The following is a 21,019-nucleotide window of genomic DNA, read 5'->3' on the forward strand; positions in this document are numbered from 1 at the left end:
TACCTTCATTTGTTATACAAATGCTACATGTATCGAATATAACTTGGGTCTTTGTTTAACAGTTTTAGCAGTAGCCATTGCTTCAACATTCTTCCAACCAGAAAAAGACAGAGAAGAAAAAGATTTCAGATAAATATCAGTGTCTAGGGCCTCAATAACAATTAAAAATCAGTTCTTAAAGGGAAAGACGATGTGCCTGAGGTGGCGTTTGGTTTGAAACAATTATGAAGAAAGCCAAGGTAAAAGGATTATAAAAATGAGAAAAGCAGCACCAGCGTCCCGTTAATGAGTACTCTGCCGAGGAGAATAATCATTTAATTACCAGTCCGCCTGAACTCATGCCCAATTGGTGAGACAAATGTCAAACGTTAAGATGAAGTGAGAAAATTCATTTGCGAGGTGCAAACCATTCCATAGCTTCAGACTAACTAGCTCCCTGCCACTCCTGTACACAGAGGAGCCCCTTCAACGCGCCCTTCCCACGAACAAAGCGCCTCTTCACGCCACTCTGTCGCCTTCGTTATCTCTTCTCCGTGCTACGGTAGGCTAGGTGTGCCGTCGTGTTCTGTTGCGTTGACTTTCCTGCGCTGCGCCGTGCTCCCTATCACTAATGCAACAGACATTAGCATAGCGTTTGATGTCGAGTTAGGAGACATTTAGAGGCTTCGTGTTCAACAACTGTGTCAAGTGTTCGCGGCGCCTATTTACTTCTCGAGCAAACATCAAACAATGCACACACCGGGCTACAATGGCAGTGGAGGATGACGGGAGGAGGAGGAGGAGGAGGAGGAGGAGGAGGAGGAGGAGGAGGAGGAAGGGGAGGCGCGCGCCCCCTCCGCTGCATCCCCATCAGGTCCTCGCGCTGCTCTGCTGAAAATAAGCTGTGGGGACGACACGGTGTCCACTGCAGGTTTTCTTTGGAGCAAAGCCAGGAGGGGAAGAACTCACTCTGAACCTGTTCAGCTGTTTCTTTCACTTCTAGTTTCTGTTTGAGTCAATTCGAGGTTTTTTCACATTTTGTGGGGGGGAGGGAGGGGGGAGGCCTGCAACGGGTCAAGTTGAGGGGGAAAAGAGGTCTTCATGAGACTGAAATGCAAGTAGATGGAGTTAATCATTTTCGAAATGAACATTGGCAAACAAGACATGAATAATGATCTCAGGAGGAAGAAATAAAGCAGGATTTATGCTGTTTTCAGTAAATGTCAGAATCACCTAAAGGTCTAGATTTTTTAAAAAAATTTTTAGAGGAACCGGAATAATTAGCTGGATGATTGATATGTCAAACATGTCTGCATGTAAACGTGTGGAGATGATTCAGATTCTGCACCTTGTTGTTTCCCAGTTCGCTCTGCTACGCCAAGTTGAATTTTGCAGTTTGTCCTCAGTTTTGGGGATTAGAGCTTTAAACATCCTTGTTTATTTGGGGGAAACACATTTTTCCACTGTTTGTTCGCCAGCTTACAAACATATGTTGTGTATTAAAACAATGACATGAAGAAATCAGTTCAGTGTGTAAAAGGATTTCGCTGTCTATGCAAGAGTTTAGAATGATGTTCAGAGCCCGACCTGAATTATTTGCTGGATGGTCGGGTCAGGCTCCAACTTCTGTAGAGTGTTTAATAAAACAATCAGAATGTTTGATATAAAGTTGTGTTAATCTACTTATGATAGTGTAAATAGAGGAGGAAATCGTTTAACCTGTTGAGGTTGAGCTATCTAAACTATCTAGTTCTCCTGTCTACCTCCACATCCCAGATGATTTGCACTCGACTCCAACTGCATTTACAAACAAGCAACAAGATGGAGCTGGAAGACGTCACACAAAAACTAAAGATGAGAGACGCTGTGCTTCCTACTTAAATGGTGGTCTAAAAACAAAAGCAGCAAAATCTTGATTAAAATAATGAACTCGGGTCCTCTAATTAAAGTTAATCAGTGAGGTGAGATTGGGCCGGGGTCGGCTTGGATGTTTTAAACCCGACCTAAACTCTAGTCTCCAAAATGATTTGATTTGATCCAAAATGATTTGCAGCCAGTTTCCAGATCATCCAACAGTCAGACTTTTAACATCTATTGTAGTTTCATTAACTACGTTAGCGATGAAGTTAATGAGACTTTAACTACATTATACTTTGCCTCTAGTAGTTTAAGGTCATATCTTCTTACGGTGTTTACATTTTAGCAACACAGAGTGTCTGTCTAACTTCTATTGACTCAACATGCAAGGACGCAACAGAAAACATATCAGGAACCTCTGCTGGTTTTGCTCCACACCTCATGGTGTGTTGACACCCTGGGCAGTGAGCCTTATCATCCATCAGCTAACATCAAAACAAGTTACTTTGCTATGTCATTTTTTTGTAACTTGCTAAGTATTTCTATTGCGCCGTTGTATGTAAAATCATAGCGCTGAAACTTTCTGGCTTGACTGCATACAAAAAAGTTGATTTTCCTCCCAACGTAATTATTAAAAATCCATTATACTCTTCGAGCTTTAAAAAAATTATGCAGAAAATTTGGTGCTGTAAATGCAGGAATTCTCCCGCCGTCATTTTCACACACATGTCAGTCAGAACCTTGTGAACTCTGACGTGTACACTATTCAGTTTGGATCTTTTAATCTTAATTAACAAGTTGCGCTCTGCAATTCTAAATCTGCGAGTGTTCTGCGCGTTTGGCCGGGTGTGCATGTTGTCTTTCTTTTCGCTTTGGAGGGTTGCAGAAGAAGAGGGAAATGCGATAAGAAAAAGAGGAGAGAGGGCTATGTGGTAGGGGGAAGATAACGCGGAAGGAGTAAACAGCAACACTTGTCACGGCCGATGTTGCTTCAGATTGAGGCGGTTAGAATTTAATGGAATCGCGGCACAATTGGGACTGGTTGAGGGGGAAGAAACGGCTGGGATCTTTGTGTCGGGACGCAGCGCTGCGTTTACTACATCTCTAAACGAAGTCTGCTCCCGTTATTTTATTTTATTTTTGCATTTCCTGAAATGATGAAGCCCTAATGAGAGTTGTTCTGACCCTGTGTCACTCACTGAAGAGTTTTCTTAATTAAAACGTTTGTTTTTTTCCCATTGTCTGATTAATTCTAATAAAAAATAAACGTCCTCATTTAACTGAGTTTCCACGTAGCCCAAACTGAATCAATGCACGTGGCAAAGGTGATGCAGTTGTTGGACAAAAAGTATGACCACAGAATATTTCACACTTTGTGTCACAAAATTATATTTAAAAAATAGAAAAACATATATTATTATATATTTATTTCTTCCTTTGATGGACTAGTGACCTTTCCCCACCTGTCACCCTAATCCCTCTGGATATAGACCCTATTCCACCACGTACCTTCATGAAAAAGCAGGTAAAGACAGTAGATGAATGTATATATTCTTTATTTTTAAGCCCATCCCAGGTTATATGAGCTGCTGATCTCTGGTGTCTCTGTTCCCCGTACTAAACTCAACTCAAGTTGCCTCCTGTACAATCTCTGGTATCTTCCTGAACAATCACCAGTTTCTCAGCTGAAACTGACCTTTATGAGAGACATAATCTGCATTCGCCTCGAAAAGTTGCTAACTTAAGCTTGAGACCATCCACAAAGCCACCAACCTACAAGGAAAACGTTGGTACTCACCATCCGTTCTGGTTCTCCATCACTCTGGATTTACTGTTCAAACCTTCAATTTCAACATTTTTCTGGAAAATGTCTCACCATTCATGTTCACTTCCATTCAAGACCTGTTATTTCCCACAAAGAGTTTTTTTGTGGTTTTGTAGTTTTCAGGCAATTGCCCCTGTAGACTACTGATCACAGCATAATAACTTATGCTGATCTTTTTTTTCTTAGCTTTAGGTAATGTTAATGTTGTTCCCTCATCATAAACATACCTGGTGTGTTGCCTTGATTATTTCATGCATGTTTGAGAAATACCTTAATCTCCAAGGCAACCATTCAGCTGTGCAAAACGCCTGGGTGGACCTAGCTCCGCCTTCGAAGTCGAGGCTCCTCCTCTGAGCAGCAGTTTGCAAGCTTCGGCCTCACAGAGCATCGTTTATTTAATGAAAACTAAAACCATTTTAGGTCTAACAGATGAGTTAAATTACTCCAAATGATCAAGTTAGCCAAGCTGTGTAAACTGAAGATGTACAGCTTTCACATACAAACATTTCATGGTTTGAAAACGTGTTGGGGTTTTTTTTTGTTGGTTGTTTTGCAGGGGAGCAATGAGTTTGCATACATTTCTTTTTGTGAAGTACACTCATTGTTTTTTACAGTGTAGGGAAATGATGCTGGTGGAACCCCTGCTCCCTGCAGGTGTGCAGCGGCGGACTGTTTCCTCTGATATGAAGCAGCCAACAGGTCCGAGGCTGCAGGCTGATATGTGTCAATCAGCCTTTTTTCCTCCCGTGCAACAGCAGCGGATTCCGCCGTCCCGCCCGTCTCCCTCACCTACAGCGATTCCCTCCCCAGCACTGATAACACTCCACCTAACAGGTGAGCGACTGCTGGCAGAAAGGAGATTGCCTGACCTTATTGTTTGCCTTCGCCTCCTCTTTGTTCTTCACAAATAAAGGGTTTTTTAATAAACTGAAAGGTCCTCCGCCGTGGCCAATAGAGAAAATGAAAGGGGGCAGTGAGGTATGGTACAATGTGGCGGGTGCGGCGGGGGGGAAAAAGGCAACTCATCAGAAAATAACAAAGGTGCAAGTTAAAGATAAGGCGCCCGTCAGAGATTAATCCGAGCCCGCTTGATTGTTTTCTTTAATACCAAACCTGCTACAGCAAGCGATAAGTTTGCTGAGTAATTTGGTTTTCTAGGGGACAGGCAGCGAGTGGGTGGCTGGGTGCTCGAAATAATATTCAGGTGTGCTCCATAATTGATTTCTTTTTTTCCACTTCACCCCTGAGTTCTCAAAGAAAGGTGGTGGGGGGGGGGGAATGAGATGAAATTCAAAACTGCTTTGACTTGCTTTTGTGCTCGCTCTCTTCTCCCCCACTACCCTCTCCTTTTTTTCTCTGCCTCTCCTCTTCCCTTCTCTTCACGTCCTCCTTTGGATTAATAAACCGGCTTTGTTGAAGACAAAAAGGAGCCGAGAGAGTGTGCTTAAGGAAGCAGTTTTCTCTTCTCGCTGCCAGCGCCATTGTGACGGTTTCTGAGGAAGAAAATCAGAGGAGAGAGAAGGATGAGTAGCACAGACAGACAGACAGTGCAGTTTGTGTGTGTGTGTGTGTTTGTGTGTGTCTCTCAGTATGTCTGCCATGTTCTGATGAGTCTGTTGGGTGAAATGAATGTAAAACAAAACAACAACAAAAACAAACAATAGATTAAAATCTTTTAGTTTGGTAATGAAAAGAGCGGACGCCGGTATAGCGTATGCTAATTTGGCTGCTGAAATAAAATAAAAAAACCATTTAGATTCATTGTGGGAATGAAAACAGACTGGAAAAAAAACGTCTAACTTATCTAAAAGTACTTTTTAATTTCCTACTGCAATTACCATCTTTTCCTGCCTCAGTTCTGCTCCCTTAGAGAGCGCTACAGTTTATATTGCATACTTTATAAAAAGTGATTTGGCAGATATGCTTTAAATTAGTCTTTTGAATAATAAAAAAAAAGCATCATGAGCGCCAGACAACAGGCAAAAAGTCAAACATATTGGAGGCTTGGGCTTGGAATAAGATGGTAATGATAATCTTAACAAAGCTACACTGATTTAGAATGGAATAGAAAAATCCTTTGACTCTCAATAGACATTTTCCCATAGAAATGTGGGCAAAAAACACAATTTCTCAATTGCTGTTTCTATTCAATAAGAAACACAATTTAAATCAAATGAATAAGTTTGTTCATGTGATAAGACATTAAAAAAAAGCTGCACCAAAACATACTTCCTGTTGGCTTCTTCTTCTTCGTTTGCTCCAGTGGCAACATCCAGCTGTTAATCATGTGACTCATGTGACGAGTAAAAGGTGTTGTGAAATAAACCAATTTCGATATGGCCAAAAAAAAAAAACACCTTCTCATAGTGCCAAACGCTTTGCTTTTGAATTTGCCATGTATCCATGAAGTGAATTTGTTTTCGAAATACCAAATTGCACATTTTCAGTGGTCACTGAAAATGCAGCTACTCTGGAAATTTTCACAGCAAAGTAGCAAAGTAAGAGAGAAATGTAGCTCACAAATATAATGAATAATAGTAACTGAATTGCCTTTTTTTTTGTCCAAATTTGCACCTGGATTGGTTCTGAAAAAAATTTCCCATGGTTTTTTTTTCTCTTTTTTTTTTGTTTCTGCTTTTTTGTCAAGTTTTAAATGACCAAATACATTTCATATTCAGACAAAGAAAACAATATCGAATCTCATTTATAGGAGAAAAAGCTATCCAACCCAGCCTGCCATGTATGAAAATGTAATTAGTCCCCTTGGTAAAACATGAATCAGATGTGATTGATCTCGTTTGGAAAACAGAGTTCAGTTTCAGCAGACACACCCAAGCCTGATTACTGCCATACCTGAACAATCAAGAAACCACTTCAGTAGAGCTTTTCTGACGATGCGAAGTAGGCAGAAAGGTCTTAAAAAGAAACGCCTCTAAACAAACTAGTGAAATTCAAGAACACAGTCATTCACATCTTTCTGTCTCCAAGGTTACGAAGCCATTTCCAAGGCCTGAGTGAGAACAAAAATCCAGAAAACATCAAACAGTGATGAATTTTCCCAAAGGAGTTTTTACCACCAAAATCCAGGACTGATCCCAAAGGTCAGAATAGATTATTTTTTATAATACTGTATAATATAATATGTTTCCTTTTATTTAAAACTAAACACCAGTTAAACCTTAGTTAAATCATAGGATTCATATTAAACAAACTTTATTTTATCACTATATTTTCTGCTGGTTATTGTAACAGAGACATAAGTGAATATAAAATTATTTCAACATTCATAATTCTGTGTTGCTGATAAACTGTCATTTCTATAAAACAGCAACATTACAGTATACCTGGATCAATGAGAACTGATCAGTATTATCCCAGAATTATTTTTAATTAACAAACAATTCTGGAATTGCAGTTTTATAACATTGTTATATGAACATGTTTTTTATAACTTGAAATATTTCTGAACAGTTTTGAAACTTTTCAAAACATTGGTGTTGACAGATATTTCTTAAATTAGAATTCTACATTATTTAAAAAAAAATTTGATTGGCATATTCCCAATAGGCCAGATGATGACTGTGGTGTATTTCAACAGCCTATTCTCACTCTGAAATATGCACCAAGCAGACTGCAGAAGAAGAAGGAGATCAAGAAGAAGAAGAAAAACTGTTATTTTATTTTCCATCACTCCTTCCATTTTGCCCGAATTCAGTCACCTTGACTATCCCTCATCTCTCCCCTTTATTTCAGCCACTTGTACTGAAGATGACCTGTACTCTGGGGCTGTTTTCCAATTACGGCTCAACCTTTTCAGAGGAGGTCGTTGTAATTAGAGAGAGGTCCATTTAGTGTTTCTGTGAAAAGAAGAAAAACGTTTTGGTTTTTTGGGGGTTTTTTTTATTTATTTTAGTCTCCGAAAGAAAAGGTAGACAAAAAAAGAAAATATGCTGCTGTTGTAATGATCTCGAGTGGGTTTATTATTCTGGTTGGATGGACAGGTTGCACACATTAACGGCTCTTACCTGGGGAGGAGGCTGGCCTTTTGCACATTAGGAGTGCTTAAATGGAAAAAGACATGTTGTAAATCCATACTGGACCTGTGTGGGGCTGTGTGTTTACATCATCATAGGTGGCATAATGAGGACAAGGTGGCTTCATCGAGAGAGAAAGAGAGAGAAAGAGGCTTTACAATACATTAGGAAAAAAATGCATTCTTCAAGTTATTACAGAGAAGTGTGAAAACCTGCTAACAGCTAGACTGGTAGCCAGGGCTACAATTAATTCTTATAAGTCACGTTCAATAAATTAGGAAATGAGTTCAAATAAGGTGTGTTTATTGGATTAAATGTACCTTTTGAAAATAACAACCTTTGATTAACATACTTTTCACTAAGCCTGTATTTCTGTGTTAAAATGTTTGTTTTTCTGGGAGTTTTTTAGGTACGTCTGGCTTTGTTTTGGAATTTTTCTACCAGATCTGGTCTATAACAAACAACGCAATACATATAATATTTTGTGAAAGTCTAAATTTGGTCAACTTTCTGACAAAGGTATGGATCCAGACTGGGAGGCAGTGGTCTGTCCTTCATAACTGTGTGCTCTTTCTCCCTGCATGCTGCAAGCAGATGGCTGGGGACTAGCAAGCCAAAGTGGTTGAAACCATCTAATTGGTTTGGGGGGGGGGAAATCAATATGAAGCAGACCCCTCCCGTCTGCGCTCGGTCCATCAGTCTTGCTCTGCAATTACCCCATTGATTGGCCAGTGCTAATTGCAGATCTCATTACTGGAGGTTTCAGCCAATTGCGATATCAAAGCTTCAGAATTCAGAAGTAAACCTGGATTTGTGTCTTGCTGAACTTGGCAGGATAAATACAGCTTTAATGACATTGAGCAACTATTGTTTATTCAGGTGTTTATAATGAGCTCTTTCAGAAAAGAATAAATAATGAAACAGTCGTGGATAGATGCTTACCTTAGACCAGGCCAGAGTCACTGTAATACTTTTAGCTGGTTGCATAGATGAATAGGCAACAAAATAAAATCCTTGAGTTTCATATCAAGCCCTACAGAATATTTAGAACTCTGTTCAGGTTGTGTCCTGCTCTTGTTTTGCAGCAGGTTGGTTGCCACGCTGGTATTCTTATATTATGATTTCAATTCAATTCCGTTTTATTTATATAGCGTTACCTCATAAATGTCATCGCAAGACACTTTACAAAAATTATCTCAATTCAGTGACACACAGGGAAATTTTTGGATGCTGACCGGGAAAACTGCTGAAGACATATTGAATCAGCTGTAGTTGTTATGCCAGGCCACTAGATGGCGCTGTGACTTTAGTATGTCATCGACTGCGAACGCGCTTTTGATCCTTCGCTTCCACCTTAGTATAAACAGGTGAGTAACACCAGAGAGTCTCCGTCTCATGATGCAACACATGTTCCTCATCAGAAGTTGTGCTAAACTGCAGGTCATGTAGCACTTACAGTGACCACAATGCTGTCCACCATTGTGTTTGTTGTTTTCTGAAAGTGTATGCGTGGAATAAACGCTGCAGCTGTTCGTTGTTCTTATTTTTTCCCCCAGCCTTGCGTTCTTTTTATCCATGTATTTATTTTACAGCTGTGCGTTCTGCGCATGTGCGTTTTCACACCTGCGGAGTACATCGCACCTCTGCTGGGGTGTTACTAATTTTACAGAAAGTCAGAAGAAAAAAAGCAACAACGCACAAACAATTAATATTTGACCAGAGGGCCCTGATTCTTAACTCTTCAACCATCCATCCATTTTCTAAACCCTTTGTCCCTAGTGGGGTCAGGAGGGGTCCTGGTGCCTCTCTCCCTGCTTCAACCAGTGGAGGTTAAAAACCAAGATTTGTAGATTAAAAACATATAAAGTGCTGGTAAGACTAAAAAGCGAACAATAAATAAGCCAATAGAGTGCAGTGATTCCTTCATGTTCTCAATTGCAGTTGTTGGCAATTGAGAAGCTGCCCTTTATTTTGATCAACAGCCTTGTTTATTGGACTCTCCTTTCACAAATAGTGTTCTGCATATTCAGACATCTTAAGTGCACATTCTTAAGATGTTTGAACATTGCTGTTTTTTACGTTAAGAATGATGTAGGACACACATCTCCCCCTGATATCATTTTAACGGTGCTCAATTTTTTGAGTGAAAGGAAAAGGAAAGTTTCTAGGCAAACTTTGGGTATTTGAAACAGAAATAACCACAGTATTTCTCCTCATGTTTCTTGCTGTGTGACGGCTAATATATTGCTAATATTAAATGTCCTTTCAACAGGTCCTGAACTGAAGCAGAGTGGTGTTACAACTTGACGTGCACACAAAGGCCAAACACCATCCAACCACATGCTGAACTCTCTCTCTTTGGTCGAAGGCCACACACACACACCCACACTCCCACAGGTAATCAAACACACACAGATACGCAACGACCTCACACACACACGTGGTCTGTGCTCGTCCTCATCTCTCCCATGGGTCTCTGTTAAAATTGACCTTCTCTGCCTTTCATCACAGGAAAATATCACCCTCAAAGAATAATAAGGCCGCCAGACACATTAATTAGAGAGCTTCTATTTAGATAAATGTCTGAGAGAAGGAGGTGCAGGGGAAAGGGAATGCAGGGGAACTTATAAATATGCAACATGACAATACTTGGATGTGATTCTTCTTAATATGTTTCTTAATAAATGTCACCTCTGTATGGGTGGAATGCAACTTTGAGTGGAAAACTGGGGAGTTTTTCTATCATTTCCACATTCTGTCAGCCACAACTGGTAAATATAATCGAGTAGGACAAAATCTGTCACTTTTAATTGACAATCACAGTTTCTGTTTTTGTTGTTTTGTAAAGTGCTTCCAGCTGACGCGCCCTGCAGGGAGGGCTGGATGAATTTAAATGGACTGGTTCTGGTTCAGGTTCAGGTCCAGGTTCAGGTTCAGGTTCGTTCGAGTCCCAAAGGGCGATTAATGTTATAAAAAGAAAAAAAAAAACGTGATATAAAAACTGAGAGACATACAATCAAAGTTCTAAAAATGAGGAACAATGCAGTGTCCCAAAACATCATTAAATATCAGCCCATCATCAACCAACGATGACAACTAGCATCAGTGACATTTGTGGAATAAATAAATCCAGAAACGAGCCAATCAACCCCAACACCAAGCTTTCCATGGAACCTTAATTAAAATGTATTTATTAAGTGAAGGAGGGGTTGGGGTAAAATAAAGAAATAATTGTTTTTGACAAGTGCTTTAACGGGTTAATTCCCATTAATTATTACACTGATTTTAATTCGTCAAATATTTTAACCCAGCTTAATGTATTACTTTTTTCTACATACAACTGAAACCGTTGTATTTGTGTTTCAGGTTTTCCTGTAAATCTGACGCACAAGCAACAACACTAATGTCCATAACACTAATGTCAGCATCCACAGTTCAGAGAAGGTCATTCATCCTGATGGATGATCAGGGGTTCCTGAAACACTGGAAAAGCTGAATGGGTAGAATATCATTTTGAACCAATCTGATGGTAAAATAATCTGAATAACAGATTAAAAACAGTAAATATCTTTGTTGTAGCTCATGTGTCTATTTATTCAGTAATTAAGCAGCAAAAAAAGTTTTTGTTTTTTTTAGATGAGAAATGTAACTTTTTCAATTGCTCTCTTTTTGGTGTGCAGTTGTTTACATTAGTCTTTGTTATTCACTTCATAACAGATTAATATATTCTTAACTGTGCTTATTTTTTATTTTCTGTTTGCTTTAAATTTTTATTGTTTACTCCTTTTGTCTTATTTGCAGGTGGGGGTTTGAGTATGTTAACTTTTTTATGTACTGTTTATCTAACCACGGTGGGAGCATTTGGAGTTTTTTTTTTTTTTTTTTGCTTATCTCACCAGAACGAGGTGCTTTTCATATATTTATCCTTCGTTCGATACCAGGGCAAACCGTGGCTGTTTGTCGCTTAAATGTTTGTCTCAATCTTTGTCTCATCTCACAAATCCCTGAGTTTCCAATTAAATTTCCAGTAGATTGGATATGTTGCAAATAGATAAACTCTACAGGTTTATGATTGTGATGGTTGAACAGAAAATACTTTTTTTTCCCAAATCACCACTAAAGGACATAGCAGCGTTTACCCTAATGGTTGTTATGGAGACTAGATGGTCCTAAGATGTTTCTCTGGTGTGCTTCTCCAACTCAAAAACACAACATAAAACACATTGTATTGAAATGCATTTCTGTGTTTTTGCTTAAAGAATTTGAGATATTTATTCCTGCATTTTCTCAAATCAAGAGATGGATTTTTCTAGAATTTTCAGGGTGACATTATACTATTTCAATAATAAATAGGACTTGATCTGAAGGCTTTTTTGTTATTACACATCTTTTACCCTGGGTGCCAATAAACGTGCCCCGCTCTGTATAATTAGAGTTGTTGCTTTGAAGCAGATTCTGAAATGGTTCATCCCCAGAGAAACCATCAGCAAGCAGAGAACAAGACAAGTTTGGAAGTGTTTGTGTGTGTGTGTGTGTGTGTGTGTGTGTGTGTGTGTGTGTGTGTGTGTGTGTGTGTGTGTGTGTGTGTGTGTGTGTGTTGCAGGTAGGGGGTAGCATAATGGTAACCAAGGCAACAGAAAAATCTCTTTTATTTCTTTCTATTTTTTTTTCAAAAAAAAGAACAGAAAAACAAAGAGAATTGATAAATGCTGGATGACCCCCTGCAAACTCAGGTGGAACATTATTCTGTCTCTCTGCTGCAGAAACAAAAGATACAAGATGTGGAGCCAGTCCGTTTGAGTCTCCTGATGCTTCCCACTTCCCCTTCTCTGTGGATCTTTGTCTGGCTCTGTTGAATATATTTGCTCCCAGAAATCATCCTGCCTTTGGATTCCAAGCTTTTCATTCCAACATGGCGTAGCAGGAGCCGCAAAAGCAAGTGAGTCATTTTACAGCCATCCAAGACTAAATTTGTTTTCCAGTGACCTGATGTGGTTCTTTTACCCTTTTAGGTGCAGAATGATATATACATCATCTGGTTTTATTTAAAGAAACTGATTTTCAAAGAGAAAGAAGCCAGATATTCACCTCCTTGATGCATCATCCTAACAATCTGAACACCATGTAAAGCACTTTTAATGGCCTTCTTGCTGAAATACAATGTCACATGGCAACACACACTCTCACAAGTTTGTATTTCTCCCCATGTTAGGATTTTGTATTGTGTTCTATTTATCACAGTAATTGCATTTATGGCTAACCCAGCCTTTTATCTAACCTTATCCCTTGCTGTACCTAACCTAAACCAAAATCCAATTCACACCGTAACTCTGAACCCAACACAACCATAGTAGGGCCAGACTTAGGTCCCCATAAGGCTCTTTGGCCTTCAAAAGGATAGAAAATATGCCAGAATAGTCCAAAAAAGGTACACACACACACACACACACACACACACACACAAATTCATAGTGTCTTTCTATCTTCACATGGTCTTTGCACTGACTTCCATTCATTCATTTTTCATTCATTTCTACAGCCTAACGCTGACCCTTACCATATACCTAACCACTACATGTACATACCTCAGCCTGACCTAAACTCAATTCACATGCTAGTTCTAAACCTAACCCTAGACCCTAAAACAACACTGCTCCTTATGAATAGTAGTCAGTCCTCATGACATGCTAGGTTGTACATTGTCCTTACAAGATAACAAATACAAGTCCACACACACACACACTCACACCTAAAGACAATGGAGAGTAACCAATTAATCAATTCACAGTCATGTCATTGGACTGCAGGAGGCAGCCAGAGAACCTATGCATGTAGGAGGAGATCATGCAAACTCTGCACAGACAGCGCTCTGTCTGGGATTCAATTAAAGGTCACAGTGCTATGCCAGAGGTTAAGAATATTAACTTTGTGTGATGGCACTTGCTTTACACGGGGTTTATGGTAATTCTTTGAATCATCCAAGAATAACACTGTCTATTTTGTAGCTCTGCACTAACATGTCAACAAATACGGGAACAGATTTTTTAAAATTCCAGTAAATTTAAAGGTTAATGTTTCAGCAAGTACCGAAGCATATGGATAATAAAAGAATTTTGAAGCCAAACTTTCCCACCATTTCATTTCCACCGCTTTGACATTTTCACTAATAAAAACAAAACAAAAGGACAAGGCGTTCCTCAGGCTGCGATCTGCACGCATGTCACTCAATCCCAACCTGATTACCGCGTCTGATGGAATTATCATATTTACAATGAGACCTTTCTATTATAGCAGCACGGTCATTGTGCTTCAGATAGCTGCAGCGCCCGATGAAATGCAGGAACACGGGCGGGATGCAGCCAGTAAATGTCAGAGCAAATTTTGACAGACAGGAAGGTAAAAGCTGAGACAGGATTCTTGACTAAATCCAATCAGAGGAAAGGGACTGGGATCTGAAGACTCTCCCTGTATTCCCCCACTAAACTCCAGTTTGTTCAGAAGAGGCCCCTCTTTCTCTCTTTCTCTCTCTCTTAAAAACAAATGGTTTAAAATCAGTTCCTTAAAATATAATTACACGTGTTAATGAGACAGACGCGTTCTGTGGGAAATCAGAAGTTTGGATTGCAACACTGGCAGTTTCTCAGTTGTCTCTTCACCAGGAAGACCCAGGGAGTATTTAGCAGGAGGCGCTCGGGTTTGGACCTTTTCTTGGCTCCGTGCCTCATGAGTGTAATTTGGATGAGTGCAGCTCGCTTGCCTTTGGGCTCATTAACAACAATATAAACAGTAATTACTGTGATCACCTAATTAATTCATTTAAAAATGCTGCACGGCATAAAAGGCACGAGCAAATCACTTCTGGAGATAACGATTTTACGGAGCCGTTGTTGACGCAATTAGCAATTTCATGTACCAAAATATAGCTGAAATAATTAAAAACTGTTATTGTTTGGTTTTGTTTTTTTGTCCTATTCCACACATTTTATCATTCAGATAGTTTCTGTGTTTCTTCTCTGATCCTGCCTCTGTGAGCTTGGCAGCTCTGTAGCCCTGATAAATGTAATCCTCCCCTCTGGACACGTTCTTTTGTTTTTAGGCCATTTCTGTGCCCCCCTCCTCCCAACCCTTTCTGATCACCAAGCTTCCCCTCATAATGGAATTCTCTGCCTCCATTCTGAGGCTTTTTGTTAGTCTAAAGAATCGTCATCCGGCCCCTCAATTGTCCCTCATCTCAGCCTGCATTATTGTCCAGTTAATTGTAATTAACAGTAATTAAGATTGAGACGGATGGAAAGTGGATTTGGCCGTGGCTCCGGGACAAAAGGAGCGGGGCCACCGATGAAATCCCTACTTCCCGATTCGTCCTCACCACGCTGTCGTCCAACAGAGATTGACTTCCAGAACGTCGTTTCGGCATATGCCGACAATGGGACGCAGATATGTTCTGTGATAACTCGCTGCTATTGTTTCTGCATGATGAATAAAATGAGCTCATTAATGATGTGGAAAATAATCAGTCGTACTGATTTATTCTGTTTTTACTTTCTTTCTCCTCTTTTTTTTGGAACACCTAAAGTTTTTAGATACATTTTTGCACCGGGGTCAAGTTAGAGGTAATCGAGGGCTACAAAATTGTCTTCACATTTTTATTAAATATTTTTTATGTTCACCTACCCTACCATGAACTACAAAATATGTTAATTAAATTTTTGTTTCCTCTTTGGAGTTTTTTTTATTTTTATTTATTTGTCTCCACGTTGATTCTGAATATTATGAATAGGATATGAGTTACTCTTTCTTCAGAAACTCATTATTTTTATTCAGCATAGTTTAATAAATCAGCGCATCAAGTCTGCATTTGAGTAGAAATCAGTGGATGTTTGGGGCCTTATTTACTATCAGATTAAACAGAATGCAGAAAATTTGGTTAATAAACACATAATAGTTTGGGAAGCTTTTAATTTGTCTGCTGTTTTTTAAAAGGCCTGGCGTCGGTGTGTCGGCGTCAACCACCAAATTGTGGTGCAAGGCCACCCAAAATCAATCCGAGGGCCCGATGATTGCCCTCAGGCCACACTATGGACACCCCTGTTTTAGATTTTTTTTAATTATTATTTAAGGTCAGGCAGCGATGAGCACAGACAAAATGTAGTTTCCTACTTATGATTCCGTTTATTTAGAGAAGGAAGCTATACAAAATATGTGAAACTATGATTGCCCCCCTTGTTAAATTATGATTTATTGTTATTCAAATTTGCAGGCCACGCCTAAGCCTGACTTCTTACTGATAACTTAAATAAAACTTGTCTGACGACATGAAGTAGAGTGAATTATCTCACAAAGAATCATTTCATACCTCAGTCTAAAGAAATTCAGGAAAACTGATAAAAAAAATAAGCTGACATCAGTCCAGACAGGTTTACAAAGCCCATGTAAACTTGTTACAACAAAAGGGAGGGACGAATGGGAAAAAAAACGTTGAACAGTGGTGAATCTTTCCAGGAGTGTGCGTCCAATCGACTCTTTGACGACTCCTCCAGGAGGCCATAGTAGAACGCACGCAAAAATGTAAGAACTGAAGGAACCTGCAAACGTTTGGTATTTATTTGTTACCTTTAATTGCCTTCCGTAATTCTAAACCAAAGTTTGCCATTCTAGCGTTCATTCACGGCGTGAGTAGAGTGTGTGAATGCTTTATGTTCAGGGTTCAGTCCTCTGACCCTTTAACACCCCTATTAGTAATCCTGCAAAATTTATTAGCACGTGTGGCACCGCTTCCTGTTGATTAGCCCTCTGCTCATTAAAGCGGGAGCAGATCTATAGAGCAATCTGGCTGATGTATGCGGACATGGGGGAGACACATCACTGTGGTTAGACATCTGCACACTGTAAAAACAAACTGGCTGAAATTAACCCGAAACTTTAATTCAGCAATTTGCAGATAGCTTTACTTGAATAAATTTTAATAAGTAAAATGAGGAGGTTTAACTACCATAAGAGGCTTACAATAAATAGAGGAGTTAAAGTTGTCTTTGAGATGCGTTACTCAACGAAATGTTTTTAATTTCCAACTTAAAAGCAGATGCAGTAATAAATAAGAAACATACAGCAAAGAATGAGACTGTTTTGGCCATTTTTGTTGCCATCAAAGGATTTGTAAATATACCACTGGAAGGGCTTTATAGTTTTAAAAAAATTTAAAACGAACCGTAACTAGTTTCTTAGCACCCTCTCCTCCACATAGTGGACAGACAGCGGAGCACCTTCTCACATAGGCTGCTCCAGCTCTGCTGTCGTAGGGACAGATACAGGAAATCCTTCCTGCCACATGCCTCACTGTACAATAAAAGCTAAATCATTGTTCTGCACTAATCAGTCCAATTTTGCACAACTGCACTGTGGCACACTTGCTGTACATATATTTACATATACATACTGTATCTGCATTTTTGAATCTTTGCAAGGACTGCTCTAAGCTGCTTTTTATATTGACAGCATGTTATATTTTATTTTATTTTTTATTTTATCTACAACTACTACTCAGTGGTGGTTGTTGTGTGTCTTGTCTCTATGCTGTAACTGCGAAGTAATTTCCCTGCTGGGATGAATAAAGTTCTTCTATTCTATTCTATTATTTGGGGTAAAAATGGTCAAAAAAAAAAAAAAATTCCAGCTGAAAATGTAATGGAAACCCATCCAGAGTTCAGTAAGTTTTACTTCCCATTAACAAACCTTTGACTCAACAAAACTAAACTTGATTCATCTCACCATGAGTAGATTTTAAAAAAATCATTGTTTTTGAGTACATTTCTTACAAGTACCAATATGAAGGAAATGAGCTAATTTGACACATGAACGCGTGTTTTTCTGACCCATGCAAAATCTGGTGTTAAAGTGAAAAATATTAAAAATCATTGCAGGGTTCTGTTTTTATCAACATATCACATTAAATACAGACTATGATGATAATTAATTACATTTTTTTGCTTTTAAGTTATTTCTTGTTAATGTCAACTAGGTTTGCTTTGAGAAATTGTTCAAGCAGATTGCCGTTCAGTTTCATGCCAGAATATTCTACACTGCTGTTTTCAATAGCAACAATATTTATTAGATAGTAAATTCCTATGATGATGAACATTGCTATTTTTGGCTGGATAAAGGACTATTAAAAGACAGTATGAAGAATTATTATTTGTTAAAATCAGAGAAAAAGGTAGAAGAAAAACCTTTTCTGGAAAACGCAGGAAAGGTTCAAATTGTGAATGTTTTGCTGATGAATATGCCGTTTTGGATCATAACATTTTGCAAGCTTAATGTAAATGAATGGACATAAATTACTCCAGACTTTTGGATTCAGATGTAGCATGTAGCAACAGTCTTACTATGTAATCTACACAAAATGATTTAAAAAGTCTGTTTTGGTGAAGCCTTTTGTTTTGGCATGCAACTCTTTTGACAATTGTACTCAAGAAGACAACCTCTGAAATAGTAATACTCTTTTATTCCAACAAGAGGACATGTGAATATTTTCCCCAAACAACCACAGTTAAAATGTCCAGGTGAAAAATCATATCTCCCTTCTCCCCATCCTGAAAGAAATGTCAGTGGCAACGTAGCAGCTTAGAAAAGCCTCATATTATTCTGTTTAGAGAATAATATGAGCTTAATATTAAGCCCATGCAGATCTATTCATCGTCTTCTGCTTACTGTGAAGCTGCTAAAAACAAGGTAATGAGGAAACCAAGGCGTAGAGACAAAAATAAAAAATCAAATCTTGAGTATTTCTCATTTTGGTGATTAGATTTAAGAGGGAGACGTTCAGATTGTAGGTGATACTCCATCGCCACCTGGTGGAATCGGAAAAGCAGACAAGCGTGTAAAAAACTAAGATAGCTCTAGAATAGAAAAGACAAACAAGTCAGTGCCTGACTCAATAATCTCAATAAAACCAAGAGATCCAACTTCTCCTGATGCCAAAACAATCTTTCAAAAGTTGTCATGTACAACCAGCCTATGTTTCCCTGTCATAAAACTGAAGAGGTCTGTTGGCTAAAGAGATTTTAAATAGATTCCTGTCTGCAGCTAAGCTCACATCTCAATTTTAATACCGTTTGACACTTAGCCAAATAAGACGCTCCAGAAATAAACCTCACTCAACACTTTATATGAAGTCTTTATAGTCTGAGGAACAGAGCAGGACTGAACTGGGCTTTATGAAACTGAATTAGTATGTATATGTTTTAGGTTATGCCAGATTGATTTGATTACACACTTACTTGCCACTTGTTAGGCACAATACCACGTTGGACCCCCATTTGCTTTTAGAATCTACTCATGCTTTTCTAAATCAGCTTTCCCATCCAATTTGACAGTTTACCTCATAAAGAGGCAGATGAGTGGACGTATCAGTAGAAAACACTGTAAAGAAGAACTTTTTGTCCTCTTACCTACACGTAGGTGATATTTGTTGTGAGTTAGTGCTTTATGAATAAACCGATCTTGAATTGAGTTGAGCGGAATTGAATTGAATTCAATGACACAAAGAAGCCGTCTGGTTCTAAAATATTGATCATTGAGAAGCTCGAAACAGTTTGTTCAGGAAAATTATTGTCAAACTGCAAAAAAAACTAAAAAGAAATGCATTGCTTTCATTTGATGCTGAAGACGTTTAATGAAGATTATTTGGTCACTAATTGAGCATACCTGTTTACTTTTACATAATTCTTTGCCTATTGAAACACACTTTAAACAAATTGCAGTTCTGTACACTTTTTACTGTAAATACTGAGGCTTTTAAGAAACATTTCATTTTCTTATTAAGAGTAATATTTCAAATGATTCACAAATAAAATTCATATCGTTTTAGTTATCGTCTGTATCTCAATCGCCCACTAGATGGCAATCGAGTATAACTATAGAAACAACACGGCAAAGAGAAAGTAAGAGCAAAACCCGAGGAGGTCTCACTCCGTCAGTTTTCTGAATGCCAGAAACTAAACATGGTTGTAATTTATACATATTATATATAAAGAGTAGTATTTAAAAGGAACGCATAAAACTATGGTTCTTGTTACTTTCAGGCTCGGCAAGAGCCCAAATAATTTAAACGGACGCAACCGCTCGGACCGGAAGAGGAACCCGTTTTCCCTCACAAGCAGAACATCTTCTGTACGATGTGTTGGCTCTAACTAACTCCAAAAACACTGACACTTGTGGACACATGTGTAGCCTCGCTTCAGTCTGCAGCAGTGCCGAGCCAGCGGTGGAAGAAGAGGGGCACATTTGTTTTCCAAGCGGTAAGTCACCTGTCCGAGGACGGCAGGGAGCTGCGTCTATCCAGCGTTCAGACGTGTTTCTGTTTCTCAATGTTAATACAACAAAAAGAGCTAGCAAAATGAAGCAAATGAGTTCTCCTCACTTCATTGAAGAAGAACAAAAACAGCCCCTGACATTTTTCATAGATAGTTTCCAAGACATTGTTTTGGTGCAGCATGTACGGCGCAACAAAGTTATTAACGTTCCTTATGAACGACGTTCATAAAACCATTAACACATTAGCCTGCTAAGCTAATTGGAGTTTTCTGGGTAGAAATTTTGTCTCCGACCGACTGGATGCTGGAGACTTGATAGTACCCTCGATATTGTTCCGCTGGTCTTACACAGACCCTGCTGCATTTGTCAAGATGTAGCTGTGCTGTCGGTGTTGTGTTCAGGGGGAGCATAAGCACACAGCATGGATTTACAACCCTGCGCTGTAAGATCGAAAGTCCAGAACAGCTTTGGCTGAGTGTAGAGTTCGTGGGAATGAATGCTCACAATGTTCATGTATCAAACAAAACGAAGACACGACTTCTACTTATGTTCTTATGTTTTCTATTTCTGGAACGGCTGTTCTGGTTGCATAAAGCCTTTTGGTTTGCTTTAGATTAAGTCTTCAAACACCGAACATTATCCCATGTTTAATTTACATAATCCAAACAATTCCCGTAATAGAAATGACTTTTCAGACTCTGTGAATTTGATGCAAAGAATATACAATGTGTAAGTAAGTATTCTTTATTCTGTACTTTATATACTTCACATTCTGTAATACCTTCAGCAAGTACTAATTTTTGATGTAAGAAGAACGTTTCCATGTCTGTCAATGCCCTTTAGAACTGCTTGTAGCAGAGATAACCTGTTAGATACTCAGTAGATTTTTGTGACTGATTTAGTCAGTCTCTCACTTCATTGCAGAGACATTTCAGACCATTTTTCTTTACAACATACCAAATACTGTACCATTTCGGTAGACCTTGCCAAATTTTTTTTGTCTTCAGAACCT

General features: G+C 38.9%; 1 protein-coding gene across 4 annotated transcripts in view; it reads left to right on the plus strand.

The window, feature by feature from the left end:
• The first annotated feature begins 19,845 nt into the window (after window positions 1-19,845).
• ncalda (neurocalcin delta a) overlaps window positions 19,846-21,019 on the plus strand; it is a 70,110-nt gene continuing 68,936 nt past the window's right edge. For 2 of the 4 annotated variants that reach the window (XM_028017048.1, XM_028017050.1), the window contains exon 1: window positions 19,846-19,991. The gene's annotated coding sequence lies outside the window, so the exon portion shown is untranslated. The remainder of the gene's footprint in view (window positions 19,992-21,019) is intronic. The other 2 variants (XM_028017046.1, XM_028017049.1) reach the window with 1 other exon arrangement.

The sequence above is a fragment of the Xiphophorus couchianus genome, chromosome 5, assembly GCF_001444195.1.
Source record: "Xiphophorus couchianus chromosome 5, X_couchianus-1.0, whole genome shotgun sequence".
Taxonomy (NCBI): Eukaryota; Metazoa; Chordata; class Actinopteri; order Cyprinodontiformes; family Poeciliidae; genus Xiphophorus; species Xiphophorus couchianus.